General features: G+C 46.5%; 1 protein-coding gene and 1 long non-coding RNA gene across 12 annotated transcripts in view; one reads left to right on the plus strand and one right to left on the minus strand.

The window, feature by feature from the left end:
* The window catches only part of srrm4 (serine/arginine repetitive matrix 4), a 361,375-nt gene that overhangs the window by 249,561 nt on the left and 96,913 nt on the right, over positions 1-14,901 (plus strand). The gene's annotated exons all lie outside the window — the stretch shown is intronic.
* LOC147104445 (uncharacterized) overlaps positions 1-14,901 on the minus strand; it is a 185,212-nt gene that overhangs the window by 57,909 nt on the left and 112,402 nt on the right. The gene's annotated exons all lie outside the window — the stretch shown is intronic.

The following is a 14,901-nucleotide window of genomic DNA, read 5'->3' on the forward strand; positions in this document are numbered from 1 at the left end:
TTCTTAACTTGACAGTTGCAAATGGTCTAGAAATGCTCCCATTTCTTGCTGTTCACTTTCCAAGGTTGGAAGCTGTTGCTTGCTGCACTTGGAAGACAGATTGAGCTTTATGCAGCTTGCAAGTGTTTGGAGCAATCTCTCTATCCAGTGTCACCTCACTGGAACAACCTCTCTCACCATTGACAGATTGCTTCTGTCATCTCAACTTCACCTGCCATCTATTCCCTCTGCATCAGTGCCCTTGAAACTATCTCACTTTGGTCCTTAGAATCCCACCACGATCGGCCCCAACACCAGCAGCACCAACAACAACACCAACCTTCTCTGCAATCACCTGATGCTGCACAGGGCATCAGCACCCAAGCCCATTGCTTCCTGGGAGACCAGCGATGGCCTCACCATGGCCAGATTTAGTCACTTGATGTTGTACACCCTGGCTGCCACATGATGCGCCAGGTTGGCACCGCCCCACACCAACACCTACAATGCCCAAGCCATTCCTTTCACACTTATCATCATTCATTGCAACTCACTAAGCCACTTCTAAAGGTGCACACAAATCTGTCCAAGAATGCAAAGTGTTGAAAATAAAAGTTTCAATGTCTGACAGCACATTAACAGAAACTTCACATGAACACTGACTAAAACACCCAAGAGCCTACCCTTGTGTGTTGTTAGTTGGTATGATTAGACTAGGATGAGGGTGAGTGTATGGAGTGACTAGTGAGATGGGGAAGTGATAATGTAGATAGAGAGGGATGGGTGAAGGTGCAAGGTAAGTTGGTGTGAGTAAGGATGTGCAGGAGTAGGGTAGGGAAGGCAGAGTGATGGGGATCTGATGAGTGGCACAGAGGATGAGGTTGAGTGTGGCTTTGCAGTAACATTTCATGATCTACTGAGATCATTGAAAGGTTTGCGCCACTGAAGCCTGGTCCTCCTGATGACATCCCTGCTTGTGTCCTCCTGTGCAATGTGCAACCAGGCTGCATTGGTCTCCTGGGGAGGTCTCTTCTGCCCATTGGAAGGGAAGAGAACCTCCTTGCTTGCTGTGACTCCCTCCATAAGCATATGGAGGGAGTCATGGGAGAGCCTGGGTGCAGCCGTGCACCTCTATGCAATGCTCGTCAGTGTTTGCAGCACCTCAATGCTGTAGAACACTGACAGCACAAACGTCAAAATCAATTTGCGCATGGTCCCTTTAAGGAAACCGGCTGATGACGTGTCATCAAGCAACGTCATCAGACCCGCTTCCTTCAATTGGCCGGGAAACGCGCTGGACGGGCTTAACAAGCCCAATCAGCATAAGAACACTTTGGAGAGCAGGCTGGAACCAGCAGCGGGGTCGCAACCCGCCACCGACCCAGGCCGCACTGGACCCGCCGAGGTAGGGAAAATCGCGGCCATAGTGTTTAATTGCGGCTCAACAATTGGCACCTCGATCAGATCAGCTAACTCAGGCTGATGAAGCCTGGGACCTTGGTGTTTATGGACCGCTTCCACATTAGGCAGTGCATTTAACAACTGAGATTTGCAAGAGCCAATTGCTAACCTTTATTATGTAATAGTGCAATTGTTACTTAGTGAGCTGAATCGAGCGACTTCATTTTGAATAAGGTTGCTAAGCAGCATGCAAGGCTTTAAGATGCAATCACATCAATGCTGCTCTTTCATTGAGTTTCCCTCCTAACTAGTCAAGCAACAAGAATAGAAACACAAAGTCTGTATGAGCCAGACATTGTTTTGTAAAGTTTACCATTATTTTAGACTCCAGAGCAATTGCATGTCGGGGGACATTACACAACACTGACAGGTATGAACTGTACCAGCCTCGAATGAAGTTAGTTATTGCCTTCAAAGCTGCCCATAAATTCTTAGTTTGATCAGAGGAAAGTGTGTTGCTGATGGAAGAATCGATTTCATTTCGAAGGCTCATCAACAGACCTTTTCGAGCTGCTATCTGCTGACAGTCAATTGCAGTGTCCAATAAAGCTCAGCAATGAATGCTTTGTGTCTCTTGAATGGTCTTGAGATTGGAAAAAGAACACTGAGGAGAAAAAGGAGGCACTATTGTTGTAGATCTTTGTGTTGGGCTGAACAGTATTAGCTGTCAGGTTGAAAACAGTCACAAAAACACACAGGGAAGATTGGAATTGTCATTACATAAAAGACTGATTAATTAAGGCTTATCTGTGCTTTTATGTTGGTTTGCTGTACGCCTTGATTAATAACAGACAAGTAATAGGGTGTAATCAAAATGGATTAGGTGGAAAATTGCTAGAGCAAGGAATTAGATAACATGTGCGCGGGACAGCCTTTCCTGACCTTGAACTGATTGGAGTCCATTTAAACACTGAAACACAGCAACATTTATCAAAGTGATCTATCTGTCGCAATCTATGCCCCGTGGAGTCTCTCTCAGTCCATCCCGCAGTGTCTTTCCAACTGTGTTTTCTTTCGTAAAATGCAGTTGCCTTTATCAATACAGAAGGATGTTCATGTTGAGAAAGCATAAGAAAAATGTCCTTTCTATTACCATTGCAACACACTACTATAGGTCAGGATCCAGGAATTTAATTGATTTGAACAAGACATTCAGGACTCATTAAAAATTCAACTCAAAGATGACCTGGCAAGATGGTATGTGAGGCATAAACACTCCCTAAAATATTGGAACTAAACCTTGTAAAAGGTGTGTTACTTCAAGACTAGTTTTTAGCTTCCTTTAGAGACATCTTGATTTTCACCAGTGGGGAATTTAGTGTTTTGCTTTTTGCATGCAACAACATCAATGTAGTCAGCGCTAATGTGGTAAACCACTGTATTGTATATTGCCACCTCTGGGTGGCGCTGTGTATGGAGGCATGCCTCAGCTGACTCCACCCACCACTGTGTGGGTTTCGTTCAGACTTGTTCAGTCACTCACGAAGAAGCATGGTCTCTTCTTAGCTAATAAAAGCCTTATTCATCTCTTCTTTCGACTCATCATCTCTTCTTCGACTCATCACCTTTTATGAAGTAATTGATAAGCGTATCAATTTTATTAGCTAAAAGTTAAATGGCGACACCTGAGGAGCAACAACAGCAACGGATACAGCAGACATTGCTGAGAGCCCTCAGACCACCACGCCTGGACCTCGACCCTCAAGATGTGGGTGCATCAGCCAAGTTTGAACACTGGCTGAGCTGCTTTGAATCCTTCCTCGCAATCTCACAGGTTACAGAGGAGGATCACAAACTGAAAATTTTGACCGCCCAGGTGAGCCATCAAGTATATATGCTAATCCGGGACTCTAATACGTACGTGGCGGCCCTCGAGCTACTAAAAGGGCAATATACGCGCCCAGTGAACACAATTTACGCCCGACACCTCTTGGGATCCCGCAGGCAGCAACCGGGAGAATCGGTAGGGGCATTTGCACGGGCGCTACTGGCACTCTGCAGAGACTGCGATTGTAAAGCGGTAACGGCTGTGGAGCACGCGCAGGGACTCGCCTGTGATGCCTTCGTCAGGGGCCTCCAGTCAGACCACACCCGGCAGAGACTGCTAGAAAGCAAGGAACCCGACCTGAAGACGGCCATTGCCCTTGCGCTCTCGTTAGAGGAGGCCCACCGAAACCTCGAGGCATACCCCCGTAACGGCGCCGAGACATGGCAATCGAAACCGTGGGACACAGGACCGCCGCCCCCGGCACCAACCGCTGCAGCGACCCAACCGAGACAGCAGCCTCCGGTAAGAACTGCTTCGATGCCCAGTAACCAGGCCCAAAAATGCTATTTCTGTGGCCAGTTAAAACATCCCAGAGCGCACTGCCCAGCTAAGACAGCTACCTGCTCGGGCTGCGGGAAGAAAGGCCATTACGCTAACGCCTGCAAGGGGAAGCCAGCCAGCAGCGCAGCGTGCGGGCCGTGGGAGCAGCCATCTTATCCGCCATTTTGTGTACCCCCGGCCGCATGGCATCCGCCGCCATCGTATCCAACGCACTCAACCGCCATTTCGTCACCGGAACCGACCACCGTCTCGGCGGATGACTATAGTGACTCACTAAGCCACATACTGGCCTCCGTGACGCTGGATCAAGGCCACCCTCACCATCTATCCAGCTCCATGATGGATATCGCGGTAAACGGCCGCGCCACCAGTTGCCTGATCGACAGCGGGAGCACAGAGAGATTCGTCCACCCCGACACGGTACGTAGCCACTCCCTCACGATTCTGCCAACGCACCATCGCATTTCTATGGCGTCCAAGTCCCAGTCAATGGACATCAGCGGCTACTGTGTGGTGACCCTGTCAGTAGGGGGCACTGAATATCAAAAATTTAAACTGCTAGTCCTGCCCCGTCTTTGCGCTGCCGTCCTGCTAGGGTTGGATTTTCAGTGCCACCTTAAGAGTGTCACACTAGCATACGGTGGACCCCTCCCCCCACTCAGTCCGCAACCAACAACTTTTAAATCGCCCGCTGCAAACCACCTGCAGCCTTTCCACATTAAAAGTCCCCCCCCCTCCCCTGTTCGCTAACCTCACCCGCGACTGTAAACCCATCGCTACCAAAAGCAGGCGGTACAGTGCCGGGGACAGAGCTTTTATCAGCTCTGAGGTGGAGCGGCTCTTGAAGGAGGGCATTATCGAAGGTAGCACTAGCCCCTGGCGAGCCCAGGTTGTAGTCGTTAAAACCACTGCAAAACGCCGCATGGTAATCGACTACAGCCAAACCATAAACCGGTACACCCAGCTGGACGCGTACCCCCTCCCTCGCATATCTGATATGGTCAATCAGATTGCGCAATACAAAGTATTCTCCACCATCGGCCTTAAGTCAGCGTACCACCAGCTGCCCATCCGCCATGAGGACCGCCAGTATACTGCCTTCGAGGCAAACGGCCGCCTCTACCACTTCCTTAGGGTCCCCTTCGGCGTCACCAACGGGGTTTCGGTCTTCCAAAGGGAGATGGACCGAATGGTTGACCAGAACGCGCTGCGGGCAACCTTCCCCTATTTGGATAACGTCACCATCTGCGGCCACGACCAGCAGGACCACGACGTTAATCTAGCAAATTTCCTCCGTACGGCCCAACGGCTGAACCTAACGTACAATAAGGAAAAATGTATGTTTCACACCAAGCGCCTGGCCATCCTCGGCTGCGTGGTGGAGAACGGAGTCATCGGGCCCGACCCCGACAGAATGCGCCCCCTAATGGAGCTACCCCTTCCCCACTGCCAAAAAGCACTGAAGAGATGCCTGGGGTTTTTCTCCTACTACGCCCAGTGGGTGCCCCTCTATGCAGACAAAGCCAGGCCCCTCATCAAAGCCACCTCCTTCCCCCTGACACCAGAGGCGTGTGCAGCCTTCACTCTTATCAAGAACGATATCGCGAAGGCCGCAATGCACGCGGTGGATGAGTCCATCCCCTTCCAAGTGGAGAGCGATGCCTCCGACTTCGCCCTAGCCGCGACCCTTAACCAGGCGGGCAGACCCGTGGCCTTTTTCTCAAGGACCCTCCAGGGCCCCGAGACGAGACACTCCTCCGTCGAAAAGGAGGCCCAGGCTATTGTAGAAGCGGTGCGTCACTGGAGGCATTACCTGGCCGGGAAACGATTTACCCTGCTCACTGACCAGCGTTCAGTAGCTTTTATGTTTAATAATAAGCAGAGGGGTAAAATCAAGAACGACAAGATCTTGAGGTGGAGAATCGAACTCTCCACCTACAATTATGATATCTTGTATCGGCCAGGGAAACTCAATGAGCCCCCAGATGCCCTATCACGTGGTACATGCGCCAACGCGCAGAGTGATAGGCTGCAGTCCCTCCACAATGACCTCTGCCACCCGGGGGTCACCAGGTTTTTCCATTTTATCAAATCCCGTAACCTGCCCTACTCCATCGAGGAGGTCAGGACCATGACCAAGAGCTGCCAAATCTGCGCCGAGTGCAAACCGCACTTCTATAGGCCAGACAGAGCAAGCCTGATCAAGGCCACCCGCCCCTTCGAACGCCTGAGCGTCGATTTTAAAGGGCCCCTCCCCTCCGCTGACCGCAATGTGTACTTCCTCAACATAGTTGATGAGTACTCCCGTTTCCCCTTTGCCATCCCTTGCCCAGACATGACCAGTACCACGGTCATCAAGTGTCTGAATGACATCTTCGCTCTGTTCGGGTTCCCCAGCTATATACATAGCGACAGGGGCTCATCGTTCATGAGCGACGAACTTCGGCAGTACCTGCTAACAAGAGGTATCGCCACGAGCAGGACCACCAGTTACAACCCCCGGGGGAACGGCCAGGTGGAAAGGGAGAACGCGACGGTTTGGAAGGCAGTCCTCTTAGCACTAAAATCTAAGGGCCTTCCGACCTCCCGCTGGCAGGAGGTCCTCCCTGCAGCGCTTCACTCCATTCGGTCACTGCTTTGTACTGCCACTAATGCGACCCCTCATGAGAAAATGTTCGTTTTCCCCCGGAAGTCTACATCGGGAACCTCGCTACCGGCATGGTTGACTTCTCCTGGGCCCGTCCTACTGCGGAGGCACGTGAGGACGCATAAAACGGACCCCCTGGTCGAGCGGGTGCACCTCCTACACGCCAACCCCCAGTATGCCTGGGTGACATACCCAGACGGGCGGGAGGACACGGTCTCCATACGAGATCTCGCACCCTCGGGTACCCCTGAATTACCACCGTTATCCCCCTTACCACCGTTATCCCCCTTACCACTGTTATCCCCCACCACCCCTCCCAACCCAACCCCTGCAGACGGCATGCCAAAGCCCCAGGAATCTTCGCCAACCACCCAGACACCAGACCCGACGTCGGATGCTGCAACACCACCGCCGCCACCACGACGATCAGGACGTCAGACAAGGCCTCCTGATAGACTTAACTTGTAGTACCCTTCACCCCGCCGGACTTCACATTAAACAAGGGGTGAATGTGGTAAACCACTGTATTGTATATTGCCACCTCTGGGTGGCGCTGTGTATGGAGGCATGCCTCAGCTGACTCCACCCACCACTGTGTGGGTTTCGTTCAGACTTGTTCAGTCACTCACGAAGAAGCATGGTCTCTTCTTAGCTAATAAAAGCCTTATTCATCTCTTCTTTCGACTCATCATCTCTTCTTCGACTCATCACCTTTTATGAAGTAATTGATAAGCGTATCAGTATGTGAGGCATAAACACTCCCTAAAATATTGGAACTAAACCTTGTAAAAGGTGTGTTACTTCAAGACTAGTTTTTAGCTTCCTTTAGAGACATCTTGATTTTCACCAGTGGGGAATTTAGTGTTTTGCTTTTTGCATGCAACAACATCAATGTAGTCAGCGCTTTGTCAATATTCAGGTTGCTTGCATTAGCAAATCAATATTCATTGCATTGCTATCCAACCCACATATTTGGATTCTTACCCTCAATGAGTTTACTGCCTTGCTGATGGGCAACCTTTATTCTCAATATAAACAGATAGGCTGTAAATAGGGATGTGACAGAAGACACTCCATCATGTCTCAAACAGGAACAGTTACGTATAATAATAAAAAAAATTGTAGGCACATACATCAGTGTGATGTAAAGACTAACTTTGGGTAGCTGTATTCTTATAAGAGTTCTTTTGTATTTGTGGAGATGGAAAACAATATGAAAAACTATTTAGCGGCATTTCCCGGGACGCCATTTTGTCTAGCCAGTTCGGCACAGCGATGTCAGTGCCCTATTTTCATAAATTGATTGCATCAGACATTACCTCATGTCTTGATGTGTTAACACATGTGAGTTTGCAATGGAGGACATTTCAAAGGAAGACATGTCTCCATTTTAACAACTGGCTGGCTACTGTGAGGAACCTACAGGAGAAGCTTTCCCTTTGAAATCCCATCAATTGTGGAAGGGTTCAGTGTTTTCCCCCGTGGATCTCAGCTCCCTGTTTTAACAGCATGTATCCAGTGGAAGCTACTTGAAGGGGCTCTGTGAAGATCTTTGTCATGCAGCAATTCGTCAGAGACTTGATTTAAATATTTTGGAAAGAATTGCAACGATTTTTGACACTTTATTGTTTCGGGAATTGTTTAAGTGCAGTCTTATGTAAGTCATGCATTGTGCTGCTAGTTACTTGCTACAACAGCGACTACACCTCAAAAGTATTTCATTGACTGTAAAGCGCTTTGAGACATCCCTGTCCTGGGATCGTGAAAGGCGCTATATCATAGAATCATGGAATCATACAGCACAGAAGGAGGCCATTCACCCCATCGTGCCTGTGCCGGCAATATAAATGCAAGTTCTTTCTATGTGTTTTCAGAAAGCATTTTAAGAGTGTTGTGGGAACCCAGTGGCCAGATTGTGCAGAGTAACAAGTTTACCTCACCAAAACCCATCATAAATGTGGACATAGGACTTTATAATGGGAGAAAGTTGACACAAAACGTGTGACAAAAACATAACAGGAAATCAAGCTGTGCAAACAGGAAGTGTACACAGCCATAAGATTCTTGTACATTATGCTAAGATGTAAGTTTGCAATAAACCTTTATCAGCAGCAATGCAAAACTCAGAGCTCAAGCCGCGGTCCTCACCCCTGCCCTGCTCCATTAACGTCCCTGCACTATGTTGGACTTGTCTTGGTAAAGAAGCTGATTGACGGATGAAGCACTGGGCCGAATCCAAGCACCACTGCAAGGAGAAAGGAAGGTGGTGGTAGACCACACAGGCTCACTCTCACCCAACTCCCAGGTTAGAGGAGCATTGACAGGTGTCTGTGAGCAGGATCCCTTTCAGGCAGGCAGTATTATGTGGTCGGGGGAATGTGATGACAGCAGAGCTTTTGTCCTGTGACAAATGGTGGGCTGTATGAATTATTTTACATGGTTTTCAAAATAGGAAGAGTCAAAATGGCAGTTGTCTTCCCTTACCAAAATTAAACAAGCGGAACTGCAGCCCCGATAGATTTTGAAGCCAAGCTAGTCAAATTATTGGCCCTTTGAAGGACAAAGGCAATTTAGATATGTCAACCCCAGCTCCTGCCAATCACATGAACTTGTGGTTTCAATTACTGCCCGACATCAATCGCAGCATTTTTGACATTCTAATGCATGCAGACTGATAGACTGTAGACTAGACAAATGTAATTTTTCTGATTGCTGAAGCATGAAAAGGAAATGTTTGCAGGAAAGGAAATGTTTGCAGGAAGATACACATCTGACATTAAAACACTGAGGTCCTTATTGGTGCTTCAGGGCTCCTGCCATGTAAAGCTCTGCGTCAGGAACATGTAAGATTTAATTTACTCCTTATTCACAAAGTGTGACAGCTGTTGTCGAAAAAATGCCTCTAATGTGAAAAAATTCCTAGGGCATAAATCATAGCAAAGGATGCTTACTGAAGATCGGCAAACATGAAGGTCGACAAAAGACTGTTTCATCCAAAGTCCTAGTTGCCAGAGTTGGAAAGGACACAAACCTCTGGAGAGGTGTGATTGGCAGGGAAGGAGTGGGAAAAACCAGCTCCAACGGAATCCTCCTGACGAAATGCTTCGAACGTGGTCTTGTCATAACCAACACCTTGTTTCGTCAGAGAGCTAAGTACAAGGCCTCATGGCAACACCCTCGCTCCAGGCATTGGCATCTGTTGGACTACATGATCGTCCGAGCGAGGGACCGCAAGGAAGTTCACATCTTCTGCGCCATGACAGGAGCTGACAACTGTTGGACTGACCACCGCCTAATCTGTTCCGTTATCTCCATCAACCTAGCCTCAAAATGGCAGCGGCAACAGGGACGCTGCCACAGAAAAATCAACGCCGAAGGACTCAAAGACCCTGCAAAGAAAGCCCTATTCAGTCAACGCCTCACAGCTAACCTGACGACTCCCAATGAACTGGAGCCGCAGTGTCCATAGTACCTGGTCTGACAAGTCCACCATAATTAGCACCTGCGAAGAATCTCTTGGTTACTCTACCAGAAAACATCAAGACTGGTTTGATGAGAATGACCAGGGGATCCAGGAACTAATAAATCGTAAACATAAGGCGTTCTTGAATTGGAAACATCATCACAACTCAAGGGAAAGAAGACAGGTTTACAGCCAACTGAAGGCCAAGGTCCAACAAAAAACTCATGACCTAAAGAACAGATGGTGGGTGGAAAGAGCGCAGGAAATCCAGCAATTAGCCGACAACCATGACGTGCGTGGATTCTTTAGCGCAGTCAAGACCATCTACGGCCCAAGCACCCAAGGACCTATCCGGCTGAGAGCCAAGAACGGTGAGGTGCTCATCAAGGACAGAGAGGCAGTCAGTGCCCACTGGAAGGAGCACTTCGACGATCTCCTCAACCACGACTCCGTCTTCGATGTGAGTGTCCTTGACTCCATCCCACAGCATGCTATCCGCCACTATCTCGGCACAATCCCAGCCTGGCATGAGGTTGAAAAGGCCATCCGACAGCTGAAAAACAACAAGGCTTACAGAGAAGATTAAATCCCCGCCGAAGTACTAAAGCATGGCGGAGAAGTACTTTTGGTGTGAATCCATGACCTTATCTCCCTTATCTGAAAGGAGGAGAGCATGCCTGGGGTTTCAGAGATGCCATAATTGGGTCATTCTACAGAAACGGTGGCATTCCTGTCTCTCACCTTTGCAGCAAGCAAAATACTTTAAATGAACTTAATGATCACATGTAATATATATTTTTGATAAATATACACTGTTCTTTTAATAATAAAACATATTTGAGTCATGTAATGAGCAATGCTTGTTTTTTATAATTTATATAAAATACCAAGTGCAAGCAATTTGCTTGTCACTCAGATCATGTATGGAAGTTTAGAGACATATTCTGAGTTTAAAAATATATTTTTCTCCTACTTTAAATGTCATTAAGTAAACACAAATGTCACATTTATGGAATGGAAACCTAAAAAAACTAAAATACCAACTAAATATTATAAATAATATAACGGTAATAGCGGTAACCCCATGTTATGTCATTGGTGTTACTGCTTCACAAAACACACTATTTTGAAAAAATGCAATGACTTTTGAAAGTACTTCCTGGTTCAAGAGGTCATTGGAGGAAGTGCGACCAACAGAGGCACCTGGTGAGTCTGCTGTCTCTCTTCATTTGTTATAAATTTGATGATTTAGTTCATAATTTAATGCAAGGCTTTTAAGTATGTCATTGGTGTTAGTCATTTCATAGGAAGGGAAATGAGAAATTGATCATAGAAATTGATTAAATTAGATATTTGAATGATTTTAATATGATTGAAGACATGTGGTCTGAGGTAAGGTGGCGTCCATTTTGTAAAAAACATTTTTTCTGCAAATTGTCATTGGTGTTACCGCCATTGGTGTTACTACGCCGCCTGGTAACACCAATGACAATCAGTAACACCAGTGACGTTTTTGTGTAAATGAGCTTTTATAAAAGCTTCAACAAAAGTTATCAGCAGACTGACCACAGGAAAGAAGAACACAATCACTCTCCAGAAGGTGAAGAAACAGAGGAGGTTACTCTGTGACTCCCTGCTCAACCTCCACAAGAGATTTGTTGCTGAGCATGGAGAACAGATTTCTTATGCCTTCTTCTGCAGGCAGAGACCCTTTTGGGTTGTGACACCAAATGAGCGGGACAGAGAAACATGTCAGTGCAAGACTCATGAAAATCTTCAGTTTATGGCAGATACACTGTACAAACTTGGGCTCTCAGAGTGTAAAAACCTGGATGAAATGGCTGACAGCACCATCTGCAACAACTCAAAGTCATGTGCCTATGGTGAATGCCAAGAATGTGAACGCACCACATATCCCCTCACCGAATCAACATCAAATACACTGGTAACTTTAACCCAGTGGTGTCTGGAGAAGATTGACCATTCCAAACCAGGTGAAGAGTCTGAGAAGAGAAGGACAATCACTGTCAAGAAAGATGTGCCAATAACAGAGGATGAGCTTGCTACCCATTTTCAAGATAGGCTCTTTAAGTTCCACAGACACATCTTCAACATCCGTTGGCAGTACAATGCTTACAGAAATCTAAGAGAGAACCTGACCTCCAAGGACTGCCTTATACACATAGATTTTAGTGAAAACTACACTTGCAAGTATGCAAATGAAATCCAGTCTGTGCACTTTGGGGGGTCACATCAACAAGTGACCCTCCACACTGGTGTTCTCTATGTGCAGGACCAGCCCCCCATGCCCTTTAGTACGATCTCCCCAAGTAGAAGGCACGACCCAGTGGCTATATGGGCTCATCTTGACCCCATCCTGGAGATGGTTAAAAATCGGTGCCCTGAAGTCCAGAACCTTCATTTCTTCAGCGATGGCCCTGCCACCCAATACAAGCAGAAGGGCAATTTCTACATGATTTGCTCAGAACCTCACCAGAAGAGCTTCCCCAAAACCACTTGGAACTTCGAGGCAAGCCATGGGAAGGGTGCTCCGGATGGGGTGGGGGGTGCATTAAAGAGGTCAGCCGACATCTTGGTCCGTCAGGGAAGGGATATCCCAGATGCACTCTCTTTCTTCCAGGAGTTAAAGGACTCTGGAACACAGGTGAAACTGTTCTATGTAAGCGAGGAAGATGTTGAGACTAAAGCACAGAAAATGCTGGAGGTGCCTCTTGTGGCAATAAAGGGGACCATGAAAATGCATCAAGTTTTGAGCATCACACCTGGCATCCTCAAATACAGAGACATCAGTTGTTTCTGCCATGCAGCAGAGGGTGTGTGGGATTGCCCATGTTACAGTCTCCAAGAAATCATTGTAGGAGCTGTGCCGCCTACAGGACGTGACCACTCTGCTCCACAACAACCACACCGACCTGATGTCATTGAGACTCACCATCGCGGGCAGTGGTGTATTGTGAGGTATGATGACCAGCCATACCCTGGCATTATACTGGAGGTGGAAGAGCACAACATAAAAGTCAAGTGCATGCACAGGAATGGCGTGAACAGGTTTTTCTGGCCAAGCCCAAGAGATGACATAAACTGGTATGGGGATGACCAGATAATGTGTTTCATGCCAGAGCCAGTTCCTGTGAACAAACGATCAGTTCAGGTTGACCAGAAGATCTGGACATATTTGAAGGGGCAGTTGGATGTGTGACCACAAGTCAAAAACCAGTTGCTGGAAGCCTAAAGTTGATGTAAAGACAGATTACTTTGTTTACTTGTGTTCTAATGAGTATGTTTTATATCTGGCTCAATCAGGATAGAACTAGGCTACATGTTTTATGAGTTTCTATGAAAATGGTGATGTTGACTACGATGTTGATGACAATGTTCAGACACAATCATTCTTGGTCTTGGTCTTAATGTGCTCTCTTTAATGTGCTCCTCTTTGGTCTTAAAGTGCTTTGGCTAAGTTTTTTTATGTTATTACTCAAATTATATGAATCTCTCAGTGCTGTAAATGAGTTAACTGAAAAAAATGGCACATTAGTTAGATGAAATGTAATAAATTCATTGAGTTGTTTGAAATAGTCTGGGGTCAAGTCATTGGTGTTGTATTGTGTCACTGGTGTTACTGCATGTTTTTTTCAGTGATATGATAGCAAAGGTGTCATTGTTGACTTTATAATAATTTTGTGTTTGTTGATTGTTGCTTTATTCATGAGTTAGCAGTTTACAGATAATATCATTCAATTTTGATGACTGTCCTTCAGTTATTGTTGATATTATAGCAAAAACATGATGGCGCAAATGAAAAAATGTCACTCAATGTAACTTTACACATACCTGATTATAATAAATAAAATCAAAACTTTTCTTTAAATTATTATCAACTTACTCTGTCTTTCAGTATATGTGCAGATTGAATTGAGAAATAGCATTCTGATAAGCCTTTAATTTTGTTTAAGGTATAAGTAACACCAATGACAAAAAGACGGCACAAGCATTCTTTGAGTGAATGTATAAAAATAATTAAAATACATTAAGCTTTCATTTTTGTGGATTGATAAAGTTAAGAGGTTAATTAATATTGTACAATAAGTTTTGATTATGTAAAATGAAATACATTTCAAGACATCTTGCAATTCCAAATGCCACCGTTTCTGTAGAACGACCCAATTGTGACCATCTTCAAGAAAGGAGACAAGTCTGATTGCGGTAATTACAGAGGAGTTTCCCTGTTGTCTGCCACAGGGAAAGTCATTGCAAGAATCCTCCTCAATCGTCTCCTCCCAGTGGCTGAAGAGCGCCTCCCAGAGTCACAATGCGGATTCTGCCCACTAAAAGGCACAATGAACATGATTTTCACTGTACGACAAATCCAAGAAAAGTGTATGGAACAGCATCAACCTCTGTACATGGCCTTTTATGACCTCACAAATGTCTTTGACTCTGTCAACCGAGAGGGACAATGGAGTGTCCTTCTCAAATTTGACTGTCCTCAAAAATTCGTTACCATCCTCCGTCTGCTCCAGGATGACATGCAAGCTGTGATCCTTACTAACGGATCCATCACAGATTCAATGCAAATGAAGGCCAGGGTCAAGCAAGGCTGTGCCATTGCACCAACACTCTTCTCAATCTTTCTCGCTGCAATGCTTCATCTCACCTCTAACAAGCTTCCCACCGGATTGAAGTTAATCTACAGGACAAGCGGGAAATTGTTCAATCTCTATCACCTTCAGTCCAGAAGCAAGATTGTCTCAACCTCCGTTATTGAATTACAGTATGCAGACGATGCTTGTGTTGTGCACACTCGGAGGCCGAACTCCAAACCATCGTTGACTCCTTCACTGAAGCATACGAGAGACAAAGGTTCTTTACCAACCTGCTCCCACCGCACAACACTGCCCTCCAACTATCAAAATCCATGATGAGACCTTGGACAATGTGGACCACTTTCCATAACTTGGGAGCCTTCTGTCAGCGAGAGCGGACATCGATGACGAAATCCAA

This window comes from Somniosus microcephalus, chromosome 19, assembly GCF_052327205.1.
Source record: "Somniosus microcephalus isolate GS21.2 chromosome 19, FLI_Smic_1.0, whole genome shotgun sequence".
Classification (NCBI taxonomy): domain Eukaryota; kingdom Metazoa; phylum Chordata; class Chondrichthyes; order Squaliformes; family Somniosidae; genus Somniosus; species Somniosus microcephalus.